A 20,759-nucleotide genomic window follows, 5' to 3' on the forward strand; every position below is an offset into this window, starting at 1 on the left:
CTTTATTTAGCTCTTCAGAAGTTATTTTCACCATTTTATCTTCCAGCTCACTGATTCGTTCTTCTGCTTCAGATATTCTGCTATTGATTCCTTCTAGAGTACTTTCATGCATTGGAGAAGGAAATGGAAACCCAATCCAGTATTCTTGCCTGGAGAATCCCAAGGACAGGGGAGCCTGGTGGGCTGCTGTCTATGGGGTAGCACAGAGTCAGACATGACTGATGTGACTTAGCAGCAGCAGCAGCAGCAGAGTACTTTTAATTTCAGTAATTGTTTTGTCTCTGAACGTTTATTCTTTAATTCTTCTAGGTCTGTGTTTATTGATTCTTGCATTTTCTTCAGTTTGTTTTCAAGGTTTTTTGATCATCTTTACTATCATTATTCTGAATTCTTTTTCGGGTAGTTTGCCTATTTCCTCTTCATTTATTTGGACTTCTGTGTTTCTAGTTTGTTCCTTCATTTGTGTAGTGTTTCTATGCCTTTTCATTATTTTTTTTTAACTTATTGTTTGAGATCTCCTTTTCCCAGGCTTCAAGGAAAGTTGAATTCTTTCTTTGAAGAGGATTGAATTCTTTCTTCCTTTTGGTTTCTTCCCTCCTAAGGTTGGTCCAGTGGTTTGTGTACGATTCCTATAGGGTGATATTTGTGCTGAGGTTTTTTTTGTTTGTTTTTCCTCTGATGGGCACAGCTGAGTGAGATAGTAACCCTGTCTGCTGATGATTGGGTTTGTATTTCTGTTTTATTTGTTGTTTAGATGAGGTATCCCACACAGGATGCTTCTGGTGGTTGGGTGATGCCAGGTCTTGTAATTGAAGTGGTTTCCTTTGTGGGAGTTCTCACTATTTGATACTCCCTCAGGTTAGTTCTCTGGTGGTCTAAGGTCTTGGAATCAGTGCTCCCACTCCAAAGGCTCAGGGCTTGATCTCTGATCAGGAATAAAGATTCCACATGTGGTTTGTTATGGCATTAAGTGAGATTAAAACAAACATCCAAAAATGAGAAATCAAAGATGAACCCCAGACGAATGACAGTTACAAAATCAGGCAAATAATAATTAAAATAATGGAATACACATAAAGTCAGAACAGTCCTCCAAAAATAAAGTACAGTAGATTGACATGGCAAACAAAAGAAATTAAAAATTATATTTGCCAGTTAAGAACAAAATTAACTAAAGCACAAATTGGAAAATAAAACTAAAGCAAGATGCCAGGTGGCAAATAATGCGATGAAAACAAAACTAACAAGTATGTTGAGAGGAAAGGAAAGAAAGAAAGAATAAATATGCAAATTAAATAGAGGTAGATGAAGATTTATATACATTAAAGATTAACTGCAAGGGGAAAAGAACAGTAGGAAATGCAAACAAAGGAATAAATGTAGAAAAAATAATAATAGGTTTAAAATTTTTTAATTAAAAATAAAAAAGAGTAAAGAAAAAAAGGTGGGATGGGGTGGGGGGAGGGGAACTCCACAGAACTTCAAAAGCCCAACGTAGGAGCAGAGGTTTATAAAAACAATAAAAAATGTGACTGAAGAGGGGGGGAAAAAAGCTCAAAAGCTTAACTGGATTTCTTAGTGCCAATAAAATTGACAAGTACAACAGAGGTGGAAAAAAAAGAAAAAGAGGAAAAAGGAAAAAATCCAAAAGAATCTACAAAACACGTCAAAAAATAAGAACAATAAATGTTTTTCTCGAGTCACTGCTGTCAGAGTCCTTTCCCTCGCTGGGAGTCACAGTCCAGCTCACCTCCCTAGGGTGCCCTCAAACACTGTGCTGATCTCTGGACCTGCTGGGGAGCAGCTCAGATTCTAATCTGGTCCTACTCCTTTGTGTTCTTGCCTCCAACGTCCACAGCTAACAGAACTAGTGCATTTTCTTTTGTGGGAGCTCTCAATGGTCTTTTATATATTCCATAGACACAACAGAGTCTGCCTTGTTTATTGTATGGATTTAATTTGCAGCTTGTACAGCTAGTGGGAAGGTTTTGGGTCTTCTTCCTTAGCCACACTGCCCTTGGATTTCAACTGTGGTTTTATTTCCACCTCTACATGTGGGTCATCCACTGGGGTTTGCTCCTGAGGCTGCCCTGGAGGGCTTGGGTTTGCCCTTGTGAATGCCAGGTGTAGAGGTGGTGCAGCTGTTTGGGTCGCAGGGGTTCTGGCAGCACCAGGTACTCAGGGGGTTGGCGGCTAGGGCAGCAGGAAATATAGTGCTTTAGAAGGGTATGGCAACCAGTATTGGCCAATACACTCCAGTATTCTTGCCTGGAGAACTGTCCCTGACAGAAGCCTGGCAGGCCACAGTTCACAGGGTTGCAGAGTCAGACATGACCAAAGTGACACTGTGAGCATAGATGTAAGACTTTTTTGCCTGTGGAAGCTCTGCCCCAGTGAGAGTTGAGTGTGAAGGTGGAACAGCTGCTTGGCTTGCAGGGACCCTGGCAGCACCAAGTGTGCAGGGACATGGACTGCCTCTACCGCAGGAGTTATGGTCCTATCAGAGTCTTTTTTTCAAGCCTCTTGTAGCTGGCGATCAGAAGGCCTCTTTGGCTGGTCTTTCTCCATAGCCCCACCTATTCAGGCACTTACAGGGCTCCCTTGCCTGGGGTCCTTCTCTGTTTGGCACATCAGTCACTTAAAGGAGCACCCTGGGTGGGGTCCTACTCTGTAGTTCAGTGCCTCAGGCGTTTGATGGGCGAACCTCTCTATTGTTCAGCTGCCTATGCTGGCGGGTGGGGAGAGGGAGGCTATGGTGATGGCTCCACCCACTACGTGTGACTCAGCAGTACTGCCTTGCTTCCAAGGCTGCCCGGCTTTCTTCCACTGGCATTTCCCACCATGATCTCCTCCCTCACATCCTCTCAATTTCTCTCTCCGCAGTCAACAGCAGCCCTCACAGCCAGACTGCTCCCCCATCCCCAAATTCCAGCTTCCAGCTGCTGAGCCTTCCAGGGGACCAGCGTTCCTGTCCAGGGTATGTATGGCTTCAGTAAGGACTGTCTGATTCTCATTCCATTTAGGCTGCCACAGGTCAGCTGTTTCACTTTCGGCCTTAAATGTTTCTCTTCTCAGACCATCGCTCCAATGTGGGGATCGGACCCTTGCTTCAGTTCCCCCACCCACTGAGGGCAGGTCCAGTCCTACTAACACTCCTGTTTTCCCCCTAGTTCCTTCGTCCTACCGAGTTTTGCGTGGTTCTATATATTCTTTTCTGCTGGTCAGGTACTCCTATCCACTCTCAGGACACGAGAGTGAATGTGTTCTGCATGCACTTCTGTGTCTGAAAGTGTATTCCTGATGTATCTGTGGAAAGAGATGTACTCTACATCCACCTACTCCTCTGCCATCTTGTTCTCCCCCTCTTGCTCTTTCAGTGGAAAATAGTTCCTCTGCCATCTTATTTTACTTAACTTGCTCTGCCTCTATGAATTTAGGTGAAACGATTTCCTATTGTGGTCACACAGAGGTGTTCTTATGTGAGAGCATCCTTATGCAGGCTGCATATGCCCAATGCCTTTGGTGGGAAAGCTGGACCTGAAGAGTTTGCCAGTCACATCTTTCCTCAGGATGTGCTAGCAAAGCATATGGCTGATTATGGTGGAGCTATGTTCTTGCCTGGAAAATCCCAGGGAAGGGGGAGCCTGGTGGGCTGCCGTCTATGGAGTCGCACGCACAAAGTCGGACACGACTGAAGCGACTTAGCAGCAGCAGCAGCAGCAGAGCTTACCTGGAGTATGAGATGGGATTTCCTCTCTGCTCTGTCGTCATCACTGCCCTATCAGGAGCAGGATCTGCTCTCAGATCACTGAATCAGAAGTTTTGAGGGTTGGGCTCAAGGTGGCTCTGTTCCCTTGAAGAGTGTGATTTTCCTTCTCCCTGCTCTGGGACCTTTGCCCTTACAGAGGGGAGTGCTGAAACAAGTGGGGTTCATGTGCTTACAGAAGTCCAGTGCTCTGTCTGTGTAGGCAACTGTGGCTGCAGTCAGACACAGTTCGTGGTCACATCTTGCCGTTGTCATGGCCACCCCAGATCTAGTGCTAGGCTGCAATGTAGAGACAGCGGGGGCTCAGTGTTCCCTCATCTTGGGTTAGGACACACGGCAAGGCTGTGGTGGGAATTCCAGCAGCTGTACTGCTGTCAGAACTCTGGGTTGCTTCTGGGGTGCAACCTGAGTAAGTACCAACAGTGGCCACCACCACTCCACCTGAGCTACACCCCAGGGCCTCAGGTTGCTGCTGCATTGCTAGATCAGGTCTTTTTTCCAGGTCTTGGATGCCTAGATCTTGTGCCAAGCTGTGGTACAGAGTGAGCAGTGCCAGGGTTCACTCAGTTCCAACTGGGGAATGCAACAAGGAGGTAGCAGCTAGGACAGACCTCTGTCCACCTTCCTGGGGACACACCACACCTGTGCAGTCCTCACAAGTGGGGGTCTAGTCTTCTCCTGACTTTCTATCTGTCCCGGCACTTCTCCAGGCATCCAAAAGGGTTTGTCTCCTACTCTTAGGACTCAAAGACTGTGACACCCAGTCTGTGACTGGATCCACTCACTCCCCAGGGCAAGTGTGCATCCGGGCAATCTCCCTTTTCCTCTTGTTCCCTCCCAGGGGTGCAGGTCTCCACCTGATGCTTTTCTTCCTGTCCTACTTTATTACGTGTTTATCCTTCTTACAGTCTTGGTTGTACAGGAGTCCTTCTGCCAGTTTTCTCTGAGAAGTGTTTCACATGCAGGTGTGTTTTTGATGTGTTCATGGAGGGAGGCGAGCTTCATATCCTCTTACTCTGCCATCTTTATCTCTCCCTCTCCAGCACATCATTGGTCTTAAGCCAGACTTTTACAAGACAGAATACTCACTATTGGTCTCCTGATGAATTAATCTGTGTCCTTTCATCAATAGGAAACCTATACTTGAGTAAAGAAACAGGAAGGAGAAATATGAGATTGCAAAAAGTAAAGGACACTTGACTGCAGTATAACTGGTCTGTGGAAAATAGGAAGTCTAGGAACTAATCACTTACCTTCCTTCTGCCATGGGAACTTCGGGGGAAAGATGGCTGCATATTCTTCCATTCACTGTGCTATCTCCATCATCCTTGCCCTCTCCACAAAAAAGAATTGTGAATAGTTCAAATGCTTCACTTAACTCCTGGAGGATCACTAACCATTTCTGATCACACCCCTTAGTCATCAATAAGCAGGGATTTCCTAAATCTAGATAATCATTTATAAAATATGACCTTGAGCAGGTTCAAAGCAATATGCCAGCACTAATGAAGTAGGGGAAAGTGTGAGACAAGGGAAAGAGAACCAGATAAAGAAAGAAATTAAGAATGGCACCAGGGATGGGGTGAGTTCTCTAAGGGTTCAGATTCTCCCAAGTTAGTAGGGTTCTCTCGATGCTTTGAAATGGCAACAACACGGTGCCTGTGCTTGCATTCCACTTTCCCTCCCTCACAATTCTTGGTGTATCCCTGAGTATATCTGGGAAACTGCACAAAAAGAAAGTTAAAGCAAACTTCTTATGTCATATGTCCATAAAAGGAAAAGATTTCTATATTTCCAAGAAGTAAAAGTTCATTTTTAATTCAAGTTTATGCCCCCCTTAGGGGAAGAGCTATCCAGTAAATTAGATAAATTTCAAAATTTGCTAGCAGAAATAAAAATCCAGAAACTTGGAGGAAAATGCACACAATAACAAATGGTAAGTTTTCTGTCATAAACAACAACGCTGGGCTTCAGAAGAGGAGAGGGAGGTGTACAGTTTAATTAGGAAGTGTTCGCCCAGAATACCAGTGGCCTCCCAAATGCTCTGCTTAGTTTGCTATGGGCCATTGTCTTTCTCCATAAAGTTAAATTAGCATCTGCAGCAACTCTCCTAGAATTAAAGACTATAGTTCTGTGTCTCATTTTGAACACTCACTGGTCTTGAACTAAATTTAAATCATGAATGGAATATTATTTAAAGGTTGATAATCTTCACGTAACATTACTTCAGCCATGAAACTAAAACCCCTTGAATAAAATTCTGTTGGCTAGCCAAGAGGACCCTGGTTAGGTTCCAGTTTAATAAAATTATCTAGCATTTGCAACTGTAAATGCTTTAAGGCCTTTTTAAAGGTGATATTATGACCCATACAACACTGAGCATAAAGTGATTGACAATAAAACCTTGAGCTGATCTGTAGAGGAAGAGGGGGTGATAGAGGCCCATGGGAAGTGTCATGTACTTCCTCCAATTGGGAAGAATCTCTTTTCTCTTTTCCTCCCTAACATCAATAAGGAGCAACTCTTCTGTTCCAAAAGGATTTTTAAATTTCCATCCCAAAGAAAACATATTCCACTGAGAAATTTCAATAGCCAGTGAGATTGCAGAGCCAGAGCACACTTATTGGGAGGAAAATGGCATCCACGGTTACCAAATTAACTTCTTTGTTACACCCATGACATCTACCAGTATTTCCAGGTACAGTCTGTCATGCTGTGGAAGGGTATAGTCAGGAGAAATAATCTTGTTATTATGCAATCACAAATCTGTAAAGCCCTAGAGGTCATGCAGATCATCTTTTCTATTTCAGTCTACAGGCATTGTCCCCAGTGGAGAGTCCACAGGTTCTTGTAGTGCTTGGTCCCCAAAGAAGGCTGGACATCCTGCAGACACTTGTGCTAAGATTGGGTATCTGGAATGTGATGCTTCTGGTGTGTTATTATGTTCTTGTGGGGTGGGAGAGAATAAAAGGAGATCTGGAAGAAAATTTGATCCCGTCTACCTAGGGAAAACCGAACTACCTAGAGGAGTCAAAGAGACCTCATGAGAAAAAGGTTCTGCTTCATTTTTATTTTTCTCTCGCATTTAAAGATTTAGCCAACTCATTAATACCTGGGAAGCAAGAAGCAAGTGTCTCAGCTCAGTGCAGACCTCGAACTAAGAACAACAGGCCAACAGTCAATGTCCACCTGACAAGGGGAGCCAACCTTCCATACGATCCTGATATGTGAGCTATCGTGGATATCCTGATGTCCACACAGAGATCCCAGAAAATTCCAGAAGCCCTATTGGAAATTAACTGGATCAGCTTTGAATCTATTATCTGATGGGACCTGATATCCTGAAAGTATATTGTATCATGTACTGAAGCACTATTACCTTCCTCATTGAATGCTCAGAAATGGTGAAAAGCAGCTACTATGATCTCAGAAACTGACGAAAGCTTCAGGGCTGTTCTCATAGTTCTGACATGAGAGAAACAGACCCAGCCCGTTCATTCTGTTAGACACAAGACAGGAAATGATCTTTTTGTAAGTACGCCGAGAATTGTTAGGGAAAGATGAGATCAAGAAGGAAGGTCACAGTCACTCTACAAACAGTTGTAGCATCAACAAATCAGCAAATAATTTGAGAAAACCAATGTGATTTATGATTAATAATCCTAAAAATCTGTAATAGGTATAGATAGACACAGATATAGATATATACACATACACACAAGGCCTAATGCAGGTAGAATTGAGACAAACATATGACTATTATCAACAGTTAGTTAAAAAATAACGTGACAAGTCCATTGCTACTACTGCTACTTCAGTGTCATGGGCAGGGTAAAAGAAAGAAATACTCATGTGTCAATTACTGTGTTCTCATCAGTGCTATCATCTTTGATCTTCATTCCAAAAATAGCAAGGAGTGATCATCATAATCACAAAACAATACCATAGGACATTATGAAATTTAAAATAGTTTCCTACGTGTTGTTTCATCTCATGATTGCCCTGTGAGAAAAGCAGGCTATTAGGACAGACATGGTAGTATTAAGAAGAGGAAGCATGGAAAAGAAAGGAAGGGCAGAAAGGGAGAAAGGGAAGGAAGAGAGAAAGGAGGAAGGGAGGGAAGTTGCCTCCCAGGTCTTCCTGCAATTGGATATCAGTCTCGATTCTAATAATATCTCCTAACAAGTGTTCCAGAGATTAAGAACTGCATAGTTCTTTGAAATTCATGATACCAATTGCTTTACAAATTCTAAGTAGTAATATCATCATCATCAATCTTAGCTATAAAATTTCTCATAAACCCATGTATTAAGTTGGGAAACTTCAGAAAAAAACAACAGTAAGAGCAGAGTTAAGCACAAAGTCAAGGAAGTTGGTTAAGGAAGGAAAAAAAGCAACAAGCACTAACTTTCCCCATAAGCCTCATAATCTTTCTCCGGGAGGCACTCGGCAGCCAAGCAGTAAGCTTCCATGAAGCACAGGGTGCGTAAAGAGACCCAGAGACCAGCCCTTTGAAGGGAAATCCCTCCCATTTTGTCCTCAGTTCAACTCCCAAGATTCCCAGGCTCACTGTGTGAGTCACACTGCAATTGCCTAGGACAGGCATCTGCACGGATGCCCTCTGCTTCAGCAGGGAATTGCAAGCTCCCGCCTGCCTGTAATAAGGGGGAAAATCAGGGCAATAATGTGACCGGATGCTGGAAATCTGGCAGCCAGAGAAAACAGTAGTGTATTTGGCAAATTTTCTTTTGCAGGGCTTTTTACTGTAAAGAACATTGGCCTCCATGGACTAAGAGAAATTTTGCGTCCCTTTCTCTCGAATTTGATCTCTTTGTTTCCATTTTAATAGGTCGTGGGAAGTTTCCTGTGAATACGTAAACAAGCTTTGTGTTTATTTTAATCACTTTTTCCTCCTGTTTCCAGGCTCTGGGACAATCCCCGGCCCTCACTTGAATTGTGGTGGTTACAGTAGAACACAACCCAGTTGTAACTCAAGTCTTTCCTTTTGTAAGAGGAAGTGGTGAGATAAATAAAGGGATGGTATTTCCTTAAAGCAGCTGCATCTCCTATTAACTGGCTAAAGAACTAACTCCTCAACAAAAATTAGTCAACTGAACTAGTTTAAGAAAGAAAAGAAATCTTTGAGCTGGCGAATTTGTAGCTTTGAAAACTGAACACCTACCTAAGAAAGAATCTCTTGCTTTCCTGTCATTCATGAATAGTGCCTCTCTCCTTTATTTCTCAGTGAATCACCTTGAAAATGTTGCCATTTTATGATATCTAGTCCCTCTCATCTGAATTATCAATCCACTGTAATCTGGCATCTGCCCTTACTACCTTACTGAAACTTACAAAGAAAATGATCAAAATGACCTGCTTATTGACAAACACAGTGGATATTTTAAAGTCCTTATCTTATTAGATTTCTCTGCGGTATTTCTATATGCTGACCAACCTCTTCTTTGAGAAGTCTCTCTTCTTTTCTTTGCCATGATAACATGCTCTCCTGATTCTCTGACGTCTCAGAACAATTCTTTTTTTTTTTTTTTTCAATTCCTTTTTTTAAGGCAGCAACTATAAAATTTTTAATATTCTTCAAGTATAGAATAAAGAGTTAAGTAAACACTTTTTAACTTTTAAATCAGATCAATCCTTAGAGTTCTTTCCTGAATCCTCTTCCCCCATCTTCTTAAAAATAGGTTCTTTTGTGTTCTCCACCTCTTCTTTATCTTGTTTATTCTTGTGCTTTCAACATCACCTGTACATAATTTTCACATCTATATCTCTAGCCTAGATTTCTTCCCTAAGTCCTTACATCTTCACCTCCGCATCTTGACTGTAGCCATGGTTATTATGAACAGTTCTAACTCAGCTCCTGCTGCCAGACTCCCACCACAAGTGCCTGCTTCTGCACGTCTTTCTGTATTCTGCCCCCAGGACCTTCTCTAATACCACAGGAGTTGGGCAGCCCACAGCGGGGGTGTCAGTAGATAAAAGCTCCAGACTTCCACCCTTCAGATGACTAATTCTTGGAAGCATTTTGTTCTTCTCAAAAGTCCCTTGTTGCCCAGAGTTCTGATCTGAATAAAGTACCCTGACATTGTCTCTTCCTCCTTCACCATCTCATTCTTCTTACCTGGATGCTCATGCTTTGTAGGATCACTACCCAAATAAACTACCCACACCCAGGTTCTTATCTCAGGCATTGCTTTTAGTGAAACCCAAAGGTATTTGGTACCAAGAATGGTCCTGGAAAGCAGATTCTCAACATGAGACTCTATGGCCATACTGTCTCCATTTAGATGATACCAGTAATATAATCACTGGTGGGAGCAGGAGAGTGATAAAACCCAGCATGATGTAGCATTCAATTACTCACATTCTATGTGAGACTCACATTCATCCATAGTGAATGTGATGAAATACAGGGGAAAGGAAAAGCATTGCATGAATGATATGGGCTGATGGTAATTACCAGTATTGTGGAATTGAAAGTTTTTTGTTAGATGTCATAAAAGGCTTGAAAGAATAGAATAGAATATGGAGTAGAAATAAAATAGAATCATATCAGCCATCAACTCAGTGCCCACTGGAAGATCAGAAAGCTTCCATCAGTTCAGTTCAGTTCAGTCACTCAGTTGTGTCCAACTCTTTGCGACCCCATGAATTGCAGCACGCCAGGCCTCCCTGTCCATCACCAATTCCCAGAGTCTTCCCAAACTCATGTCCATCGAGTCGGTGATGCCATCCAGCCATCTCATCCTCTGTCGTCCCCTTCTCCTCCTGCCGCCAATCTCTCCCAGCATCAGGATCTTTTCCAATGAGTCAACTCTTCACATGAGGTGGCCAAAGTATTAGAGTTTCAGCTTCCACATCAGTCCTTTCAATGAACACCCAGGACTGATCTCCTTTATGATGGACTGGATGGATCTCCTTGCAGTCCAAGGGACTCTCAAGAGTCTTCTCTAACACCACAGTTCAAAAGCATCAATTCTTCGGCACTCAGCTTTCTTCAGAGTCCAACTCTCACATCCATACATGACCACTGGAAAAACCATAGCCTTGACTAGATGGACCTTTGTTGGCAAAGTAATGTCTCTGCTTTTTAATATGCTGAAGGTCCAAAAAGAACTTCACTCTTACAATTAGATGGTAGTCTATGTTGAAAGTCAGGCCAAAGAGCTAAACCTTATGAAAAGACTGGATGTACAATGTTGAGATATCTCCCAAGCTGAAGACACAGCCATAATAGAAAAATAGTGGAATCCTGAGACCTGATATGAAGATATTTGGGTGGATTCATTTAAGAAGACTGAAGCACCAAGTTCTTCTGGAGCCTTCAGACTGCCTGAAGCATCTTGCTCCCTTCTGCTAGAGAAAAAGAATGTCCCTTACCTGAATATCTTGTAAAGATCTCACATGAGGCAGATTCCTAGAAAGATGATGTTGCCTCCTTAAGACCCACCACAGTCTCCCCTTACAATGTACAAACTAATAACTAAGGTCATGACCCAGTATTCACTGAGTAAGGAAATACAGTCCCTGCTCCAGAAGAAAATAGCTTTTTTTAACAAAATGTAGTACTAGCTTATTAAGGCTTCCTTGGTGGCTCAGTGGTAAAGAATCTGCCTGCCAATCCAAGAGATGCAGATTCAATTCCTGGTTCAGGAAGATCCCCTGGAGAAGGAAATGGCAACCCACTCCAGTATTCTTGCCTGGGAAATCCTATGGACAGAGGAGCCTGACAGGCTATAATCCAGTTCAGCTCAGTCACTCAGTCATGTCCAACTCTTTGCAACTCCATGGGCTTCAGTACACCAGATCTCCCTGTCCATCACCAACTCCTGGAGCATGCTCAAACTCATGTCCATCAAGTAGGTGATGTCATCCAACCATCTTATCCTCTGTCATCCCCTTCTCTTCCTGCTTTCAAACTTTCCCAGCATCAGGGTATTTTCAAATGAGTCAGTTCTTTGCATCAGGTGGCCAAAGTAATGGAGTTTAAGCTTCAGCATCAATCCTTCCAATGAATATACAGGACTGATCTCCTTTAGGATGAACTGGTTGGATCTCCTTGCAGTCCAAGGGACTCTCAAGAGTCTTCTCCAACACCACAGTTCAAAAGTATCCATTCTTTGGCTCTCAGCTTTCTTCATAGTCCAACTCTCACATCCATACATGACCACAGGGAAAACCATAGACTTGACTACACGGACCTTTGTTGGCAAAGTAATGTCTCTGCTTTTCAACGTGCCATCTAGGTTGGACATAACTTTCCTTCCAAGGAGTAAGCGTCTTTTAATTTCATGGCTGCAGTCACCATCTGCAGTGATTTTGTAGCCCAGGAAAATAAAGTCTGTCACTGTTTCCGTTGTTTCCCCATCTATCTGCCATAAAGTGATGGGACCGGATGCCATTGTCTTTGCTTTCTGAATGTTGAATTTTAAGCCAGCTTTTTCACTTTTCTCTTTCATTTTCATCAAGAGGCCCTTCAGTTCCTCTTTGCTTTCTCCCATAAGGGGGTGTCATCTGCATATCTGAGGTCACTGATATTTCTCCTGGCAATTCCAACTTGTGCTTCATCCAACCTGACATTTTGCACAATGTACTCTGCATAGAAGTTAAATAAGCAGGGTGAAAATATACAGCCTTGATGTACTCCTTTCCCAATTTGGAACCAGTCCATTGTTCCATGCCTGGTTCCATTGCTTCTTGACCTGCATATAGATTTCTCAGAAGACAGATAAGGTGATCTGGTATTTCCATCTCTTTAAGAATTTTCCACAGTTTGTTGTGATCCACATAGTAAAAGGCTTTGGCATCATCAATAAAGCAGAAATAGATGTTTTTCTGTAATTCTCTTGCTTTTTCTGTGATCCAACAGATGTTGGCAATTTGATTTCTAAAACCAGCTTGAACATCTGGAAGTTCTCGGTTCATGTACTATTGAAGCCTCACTTGGAGAATTTTGAGCATTACTTTGCTAGTGTGTGAGATGAGTGCAATTGTGCAGTAGTTTGAACATTCTTTGGCATTGCCTTTCTTTGGGATTGGAATGAAAACTGACCTTTTCCGGTCCTGTGGCCAATGCTGAGTTTTCCAAATTTTCTGGCATATTGAGTGTAGCACTTTAACAGCAGCATCTTTTAGGACTTGAAATAGCTCAGCTGGAATTCCATCACCTCCACTAGCTTTGCTCATAGTGATGCTTCCTTAGGCCCACTTGACTTCACATTCCAGGATGTCTGGCTCTAGGTGAGTGATCACGCCATTGTGGTTATCTGGGTCATGAAGATCTCTCTTGTACAGTTCTTCTGCGTATTCTTGCCACCTCTTCTTAATATCTTCTGCTTCTGTTGGGTCCATACTGTTTCTGTCCTTTATTGTGCCCATCTTTGCATCAAATGTTCCCTTGGTACCTCTAATTTTCTTGAAGAGATCTCTAGTCTTTCCCATTCTATTGTTTTCCTCTATATCTTTGCACTGATCGCTAAGGAAGGTTTTCTTATCTCTCTCCTTGCTATTCTTTGGAACTCTGCATTCAGATGGGTATATCTTCCTTTGCATCTTTTCTTTTCTCAGCTATTTGTAAGGCCTTCTCAGCCAACCATTTTGCCTTTTTGCATTTCTTTTTCTTGGAGATGATCTTGATTACTGCCTCCTGTATAATGTGACGAACCTCCATCCATAGTTCTTCAGGCACTCTATCTGATCTAATCCCTTGAATCTCTTTGTCACTTCCACTGTATAATCATAAGGGATATGAAATAGATCATACCTCAATGGTTAGTGGCTTTCCCTACTTTCTTCAATTTAAGTCTAAATTTGGCCCTGGTGGCTCAGATGGTAAAGCGTCTGCCTACAGTGCGGGAGACCTGGGTTTGATCCCTGGGTCAGGAAGATCCTCTGGAGTAGGAAATGGCAACCCACTCTAGTACTCTTGCCTGGAAAATCTCATGGACAGAGGAGTGTAGTAGGCTACAGTCCATGGGGTCACAAAGAGTCGGACACAACTGAGCAACTTCACTTCACTTCACTTCATAGTCCATGGAGTTGCAAAGAGTCAGACACAACTTAGTGACTAAACAACAACAACAGTACTAGCTTATCTGTTTTGACAGGGCTTGGAAGAATATGTGTGGGAAAGGATTGTGAGGGTTAAGATGGGCAGGCAGTGTATTAATCTGAATAAGGGAGATTTGTTGACATTGAAGTACTCTTCCGTGACTCAGGATTTAATATCTTGGCAAGAACACAGGAACCCAGTTCTAACACAGAACTGGGATGCCTTCTTGAAGCTTAGTCACAATTATGGCCTATAAGGGTAGAGATAATGGAACTGCCTTGGCAGAGTACTATAAAAGGATTTAGAAGGCTCAGGAAAGAGTGAAAGAAAACACCCTAACCTTGTTCTGCAGGACAGCCCAGAGGATATACCCTTTACTAAGACAGCAAAGAATCAAATTTTTGTAGGATTCTCTCATATCTTTGAGAATTTCAGGGCTAATTCTTCTCTGTATGCCTGTGTAGATAGTAGGAATTAATGCCACAGTAGTGCATTTCCATTTTGCTGATGGGGATGATAGAATTCCAAAAAATCAGAGACCCAGTTGTTGCAGTTAATAGTCAGAAGCAAGGTAAAAGTGATTACCATCAGTTCAGTTCAGTCACTCAATCATGTCTGACTCTTTGTGGCCCTGTGGACTGCAGCACGCCAGGCCTCCCTGTCCATCACCAACTCCTGGAGTTTACTCAAACTCATATCCTTTGAGTTGGAGATGCCATCCAACCATCTCATCCTCTGTCGTCCCCTTCTCCTCCTGCCTTCAATCTTTCCCAGCATCAGGGTCTTTTAAAATGAGTCTGCTCTTTGCATCAGGTGGCCAAAGTATTGGAGCTTCAGCTCAGCATCAGTCTTTCCAATGAATATTCAGGACTGATCTCCTTTAGGATGGATTACCATAATAGGCATCAAATCCATAATGGCAATCAAGAGTACCTTGACCATGGTGTTTCTGGGAATGACACAGATGGCCGTCTGCCTACAGAAAAAAATCAAGGGCTGGTGAGCAGATAACTGATGTCAGCCTCCACACTGGAAAATCACAATATACTCAGTTGATTTTCACCAAGGGTCCCAAGAAAATTCAATAGGGAAAGAGCAGTCTTTTTAGCAATAGTGCTGGGACAACTGATGATCCACATGTAACAAAATGGATTTGGATCCTTTCCTCACACCATACATAAAAATTAACTCAAAATTGGTTGTAAATCTAAAGAGCTCAACTATAAAATGCTTATTAAAAAAACACAAGTGGATCTTCATGACCTTGGGTAAGGCAACTTCTTAGAGATGACATGCATGTGATAAGAAAATGCAAGTGATAAGAGGAAAAAAATAATAAATTCAACTTTATTTTTAAAACTTTTGTTTTTCAAATGTCACCATCAAGAAAATGATAAGACAATTTTGACTGTTAATTTTATGTTCCAATTTCGCTAGGGTATGGTGCTCTGTTATTTGGTCAAACACCAATCTACATGTTGCTGTGAGAGCATTTTTTAGATGTAATTGATATTTAAATCAGTAGACTTTGAACACATTACTCTCCATAATGTATATGAGTCTTATCCAGTCAGTTAAAGACCTTAAGAGAAAAAACTGAGTTCCCTGGAAAAGGAAATATTCTGCCTCCAGACTTGCCTTCATACAGCAACATATGAAAGACTACAACATCAACTCCTACCAGAATCTTCAGCCTGACAACCTGCCTACAGATTTCAGACTTGCCCCCACAATATGTGAACCAATTCCTTAAAATATCTCTTCTCTGTATCTAGATATATTTTTTTTTTCTCAATATATGTATTCTTTCCCTGGGGAACCATGACTAATACAATAACCCACAGAATAGAAAAAATTTGCATATTATGTATCTGATAAGAGACTACTTTTATCTAGAATGTATTTGAAAACACAGTTCAGTAGTAAAGAAAAAAATAACCAAATTTTGAAATGAATAAAAGTTTTTACATAGACATTTCTTCATGAAATATACATGAATGGCCATTCGTGAAATGATGCATATTATCTCTAGTCATTAGGAAAATGCAAACCAAAACCACAATAAAATATCATTTCACATTTACTAGGATCTAAAATCAAGATGTAAGACAATATCAAATATTGGCAAGAATGTGGAGAAGTCATAACCCTCATACATTGTTGTGGGAATGTAAAATGATATAACTACTTTGGAAAATAATTTGGGAGTTAACTGTTTAATGTCAAAATAGAGTTACTACATAATTCACTCCTACATATGGATCCATATAAAATGAAAATACATGCCCACATAAATATTTCTGAAGTATTATTCATACTAGCTAGGAATACAAACAATTCAAATGTCCATCACCTAGTAACTGGATAAACAGTATGTAGCATACAATAGAATATTATTTGGCAAAAAAAGAGAAATGAAATTCTGATATATGCTGTTAATACAATTTTGATGACCCTTGAACACATTGTGCTAAATGAAAGAAGCCAGTAACATCAGATCAAATATTGCATGATTCCACTTACATAAAATGCCCATAATGGTCAAATCTATAGAGACAGAATGTCAATGACTCGTTGCCTAAGACTGTGTAAGGCAGTGGAAAGAGGAATGTAAGGAATGGTAAATGAATGTTGATGGGGATCGAGGGTCTCTTGCAATAGTGAAACTGTTCTAAAATTAACATATAGTGATGTAACACAACTCTTTAACTATACAAAAAAAAAAAAAAAAACTCTTGAATTATACACTTAAATGGGTAAATTTTGTGGTACATAAATTACAGCTCAATAAAGCTATTTTTAAAAAAAGAAAATAAGAAAATAAATCCTTTATTGGCTTCCTTCATTTCTTATTTCATTTTTCCATTCTCTTTCCATGATTTCCTCTGCTTGTTTGTTTCCTCCCAAACAAACAACTGGCATTGCACACAAATCCCTTTTTTCACTGCATATTTTATGGGAAAATTAAAACAATAGTAGGCTTTGGATTTTAGAGTCATCATATACCACATCTGAGAATATTACTCTGACCCATATCACAGTACTGAAAAGGACTGAAAATTCTGAGAGGGCTCAGAGCAAGATCCAGTCTATGAAGCAAGCCTCCCCACTATTTAGGTCACAAGACCCAGAAGGCCCAGTGGTGATAAAGCTACATACCACAGTAGAGGATGCTTTATGGGGTCTCAGTAGGAGACAGCACAGAATCCTCTGGTTTGCAGCTACATCTTCCACAATAGAGACTGAATATCTCATTATGGCTAATCATGTGTTTACAACCAGATCTTCCCAATTTGAGCTGGATATTGTGAGAGCCACCAAATTTTGTAAGGTGGATGTTGATTGCACAGCTCCAATCAATCATATTGGATATAGTACGTTGGTGGAGTCAGGTCTCAACACGCCTAGAGGATACAAGTAAATTACATGAATATGAGGCCATGATCACTGTATCAGTTACCCCTGATAACTGAGGGCCAGTTTTCAGGACTGGTGGACTCTTCTTCAACACACAACTATGCATATTGTCTATGGTGAGTCCTTCTTGTCATAAACAAAGGGAAATACTGGGCCTGTTCACAGTCGTTTCAATATGTTGACCTGAGACAAAAAGGTCTGCACTACACCAGAACTCCACTAATGGACAAAGCAGTCCCTAAAGAACAGAGAAAGGGAAATGCTGTTTGACAGAAATTTGATCAGTATTTTTAGTTGCCCACTGTTTGTAGAGGGACAAATGGCCTGAGTAAGGGTATATAAAGACAGTGAATTACTATCACCCAGAGGTAATAGAGTTCTTGGTACTATTACCAAGAAGTAATAGTAGTATTGACTCCTCACTATCACTGCTAATAATATGCTTGTAAAACTTGTGCTTTGATATCCTGTGGTCTTAGACTTTGTTGTATTTGAGGTCTTAATTCTGAAAGGGGTGGTAATATTTGGGAATTCTTCTACCAGGCAACATTGTAAGTATTCCACTGAATTTGAAACTGTAGTTCTTCATGTCAATGGACCAACTGGCAAAGAAGAAAGTACTCTACTGAGAAGAACACTCAAACTTGATTCTCTTGAGGGGTTATAGCTGATACAAAATAGAGATAAAAAGGACTGCATCTGCAGCTTGCAGTGTTCACCACAGTCTACTATGGTGCTTCCATGCTTGGCAATGACTGTTTATTGGCAACTGGAGCAATCACACCACACAAGGGACTCAGGTCCTTTCATCCAACCAGGCAGGCAGCCTCAACCAGCCGGTGTTGGACTGTTGTTGTTCAGTCACTCAGTTGTGTCCAACTCTTTGTGACTCCATGGACTGCAGCAGGCCAGGCTTTCCTGTCCTTCACCATCTCCTGGAGTTTGTGCAAACTCATGTCCGTTGAGTCAATGATGCCATCCAACTATCTCATCCTCTGTCACCCTCTTCTCCTGCCCTCAATCTTTTCCAGCACCAGGTCTTTTCCAGTGAGTCAGCTCTTCCCATCAGGTGCCCAAAGTATTGGAGCTTCAACTTCAGCATCAGTCTTTCCAGTGAATATTCAGGGTTGATTTCCTTTAGGATTGACTGGTGTGATCTTGCTGTCCATGGGACTGTCAAAAGTCTTCTCCAGCACCACAGTTTGAAAGCATCAATTCTTCAGCACTCAACCTTCCTTATGGTCCAAATTTCACAAGAGTTAAAAATCTAGTGTCAGGAGTAGAAGAGGCAGAAGATAAAAATCAAGGACAGTCTGAGGACCACTGAAACAACACAGATTGTAGCTTATACTACTGATTCATCTGAGCATCTTCCTGCCTTCTGTTCCAGGGCTTTCTCTAGCACAACAGGAAGTCCCATGGCTAACAGAACTTCAGTGCGGCTCATACTTCTTGAGGCTTTCTTCACCTCCTTTCATCCAATTGTAGGAACTACATCCAGTTGTCTCTACTTCCCAAGAGTCTGTTGAACCTATCATTTGAACTGTCTCCTCTGGTCGCCCTGACTGCAGTCTTACTAATTTCAAATCTTCTCTAATATCAAGACAGGCTTTTAAAAAGCAAGTTATGTTTCTGCCCTTTAAGTCTTTCAATGGCTTCATATCACCTACAAGTTAAGGACTAAATTCCTTAGCCAGGTATATAAGGCCCTGGATGGTATTTCTCTGCTTACTTCTCAAGTCTGATTTCCTATCATTTTTTTAATCCTCAGCCTTTTCACTCTCCAGAAATATCAAGTAGCTGAAGCTTCCAGATACCTTGTAATAGGCATTTACTATCCATTCTCCCTCTGGAAAACATATTCTAAGTTATCTCTGGGTGACCAGCATTTCTCCCTTTTCCAGAGTGCGTGCTTGCAATTGGACCACAGTTATTGTCCCAGGAATGGGCACTACTTGATCAGAACCAGTGAATCATAATGAGATTTTTTTTTTCAGGAATCCTACAAAAGAAAACATTCCCATTGAAAGAAAACTTTCCTATGAAATGTAAACCCATGAATTATGTGAGCTCTGCATCTGTGGAGGCCACCTGGAGACCATGGGGGAGAGCCATGAGAATAAAGCCAACACAGTGGATGCAAAGCAAATAATAGAGCAAAAAGAACTGGATACCACCTACCTCATTGAGACCTTATATACTGCCAAAATAGAAGTTAGATCTACTCTACGTTGCTCACGTGTATGAACCAGGGCCTTCCATTTTTAGCTTAACTTAGATGGATTCTCTAGGCCCTCCTGTGCCCGCGCAGCCATGGCTCCTTGGACATGGGGTTGGACCTCCCAGCCGCCGCCCCTGACCTCGGGCTTGGGGGCGTGGAGTAGCTTCTCCCAGCTGCTGCCCCTGACCTCGGACACAGGGTAACTCCTCTCGTCGCCGCCCCTGACCTCGGACGCGGGGTAGCTCACCTCGGAGTTCCTGCGCCGTCACAGTCTGGCACTCTCGGCCACTGCCCCTGACCATGGACGTGGGGTAACTCCTCTTGGCCGCTGCCCTTCGGGCATGGGGTCCTCCCAGCTTCTTGCCCCTGACTTCGGATGTGGGGTGGCTCCTCTCGGCCGTGCTTAATGCACCGGAGGAGCTATCCCATGTTGAAGCTCAGGAAGAGCAGCGGTGAGGAGATACCCCTCGTCCAAGGTAAGGAGCAGCAGCTGCGCTTTGCTAGAGCAGCTGTGAAGAGATACCCCACGCCCAAGGTAAGATAAACCCAAGTAAGATGGTAGGTGTTGCAAGAGGGCATCAGAGGGCAGACACACTGAAACCATACTCACAGAAAACTAGTCAATCTAATCACACTAGGACCACAGCCTTGTCTAACTCAATGAAACTAAGCCATGCCCGTGGGACAACCCAAGACGGGCGGGTCATGGTGGAGAGCTCTGACAGAATGTGGTCCACTGGAGAAGGGAACAGCAAACCACTTCAGTATTCTTGCCTTGAGAACCCCATGAACAGTATGAAAAGGCAAAATGATAGGATACTGAAAGAGGAACTCCCCAGGTCAGTAGGTACCCAATATGTTACTGGAGATTAGTGGAGAAATAACTCCAGAAAGAATGAAGGGTTGGAGCCAAAGCAAAAAGAATACGAGCTGTGGATGTGACTGGAAATAGAAGCAAGGTCCAATGCTGTAAAGAGCAATATTGCAAGGGAACCTGGAATGTCAAGTCCATGAATCAAGGCAAATTGGAAGTGGTCAAACAAGAGATGGCAAGAGTGAACGTCGACATTCTAGGAATCAGTGAACTAAAATGGACTGGAATGGGTGAATTTAACTCACATGACCATTATATCTACTACTGCGGGCAGGAATCTCTCAGAAGAAATGGAGTAGCCATCATGGTCAACAAAAGAGTCCAAAATGCAGTACTTGGATGCAATCTCAAAAACGACAGAATGATCTCTCTTCATTTCTAAGCCAAACCATTCATTATCACAGTAAGCCAAGTC

At 42.1% G+C, this 20,759-nt stretch overlaps 1 long non-coding RNA gene across 3 annotated transcripts in view; it reads right to left on the reverse strand.

The window, feature by feature from the left end:
- Window positions 1-433: 433 nt before the first annotated feature.
- LOC147371069 (uncharacterized) overlaps window positions 434-20,759 on the reverse strand; it is a 30,381-nt gene continuing 10,055 nt past the window's right edge. The window contains exons 2-4 of one of the 3 annotated variants that reach the window (XR_015165765.1): window positions 5,020-5,099; window positions 4,856-4,908; window positions 434-925 (exon numbers count right to left, since the gene is read on the reverse strand). This is a non-coding gene — a long non-coding RNA (uncharacterized LOC147371069). Of the gene's footprint in view, window positions 926-4,627; window positions 4,909-5,019; window positions 5,100-16,029; window positions 18,517-20,759 lie in introns of those variants that run through there. The other 2 variants (XR_015165767.1, XR_015165766.1) reach the window with 2 other exon arrangements.

This window comes from Bos grunniens, chromosome 6, assembly GCF_055505025.1.
Source record: "Bos grunniens cultivar Pamir isolate PY7600 chromosome 6, Bosgru_T2T1.0, whole genome shotgun sequence".
Lineage (NCBI taxonomy): Eukaryota > Metazoa > Chordata > Mammalia > Artiodactyla > Bovidae > Bos > Bos grunniens.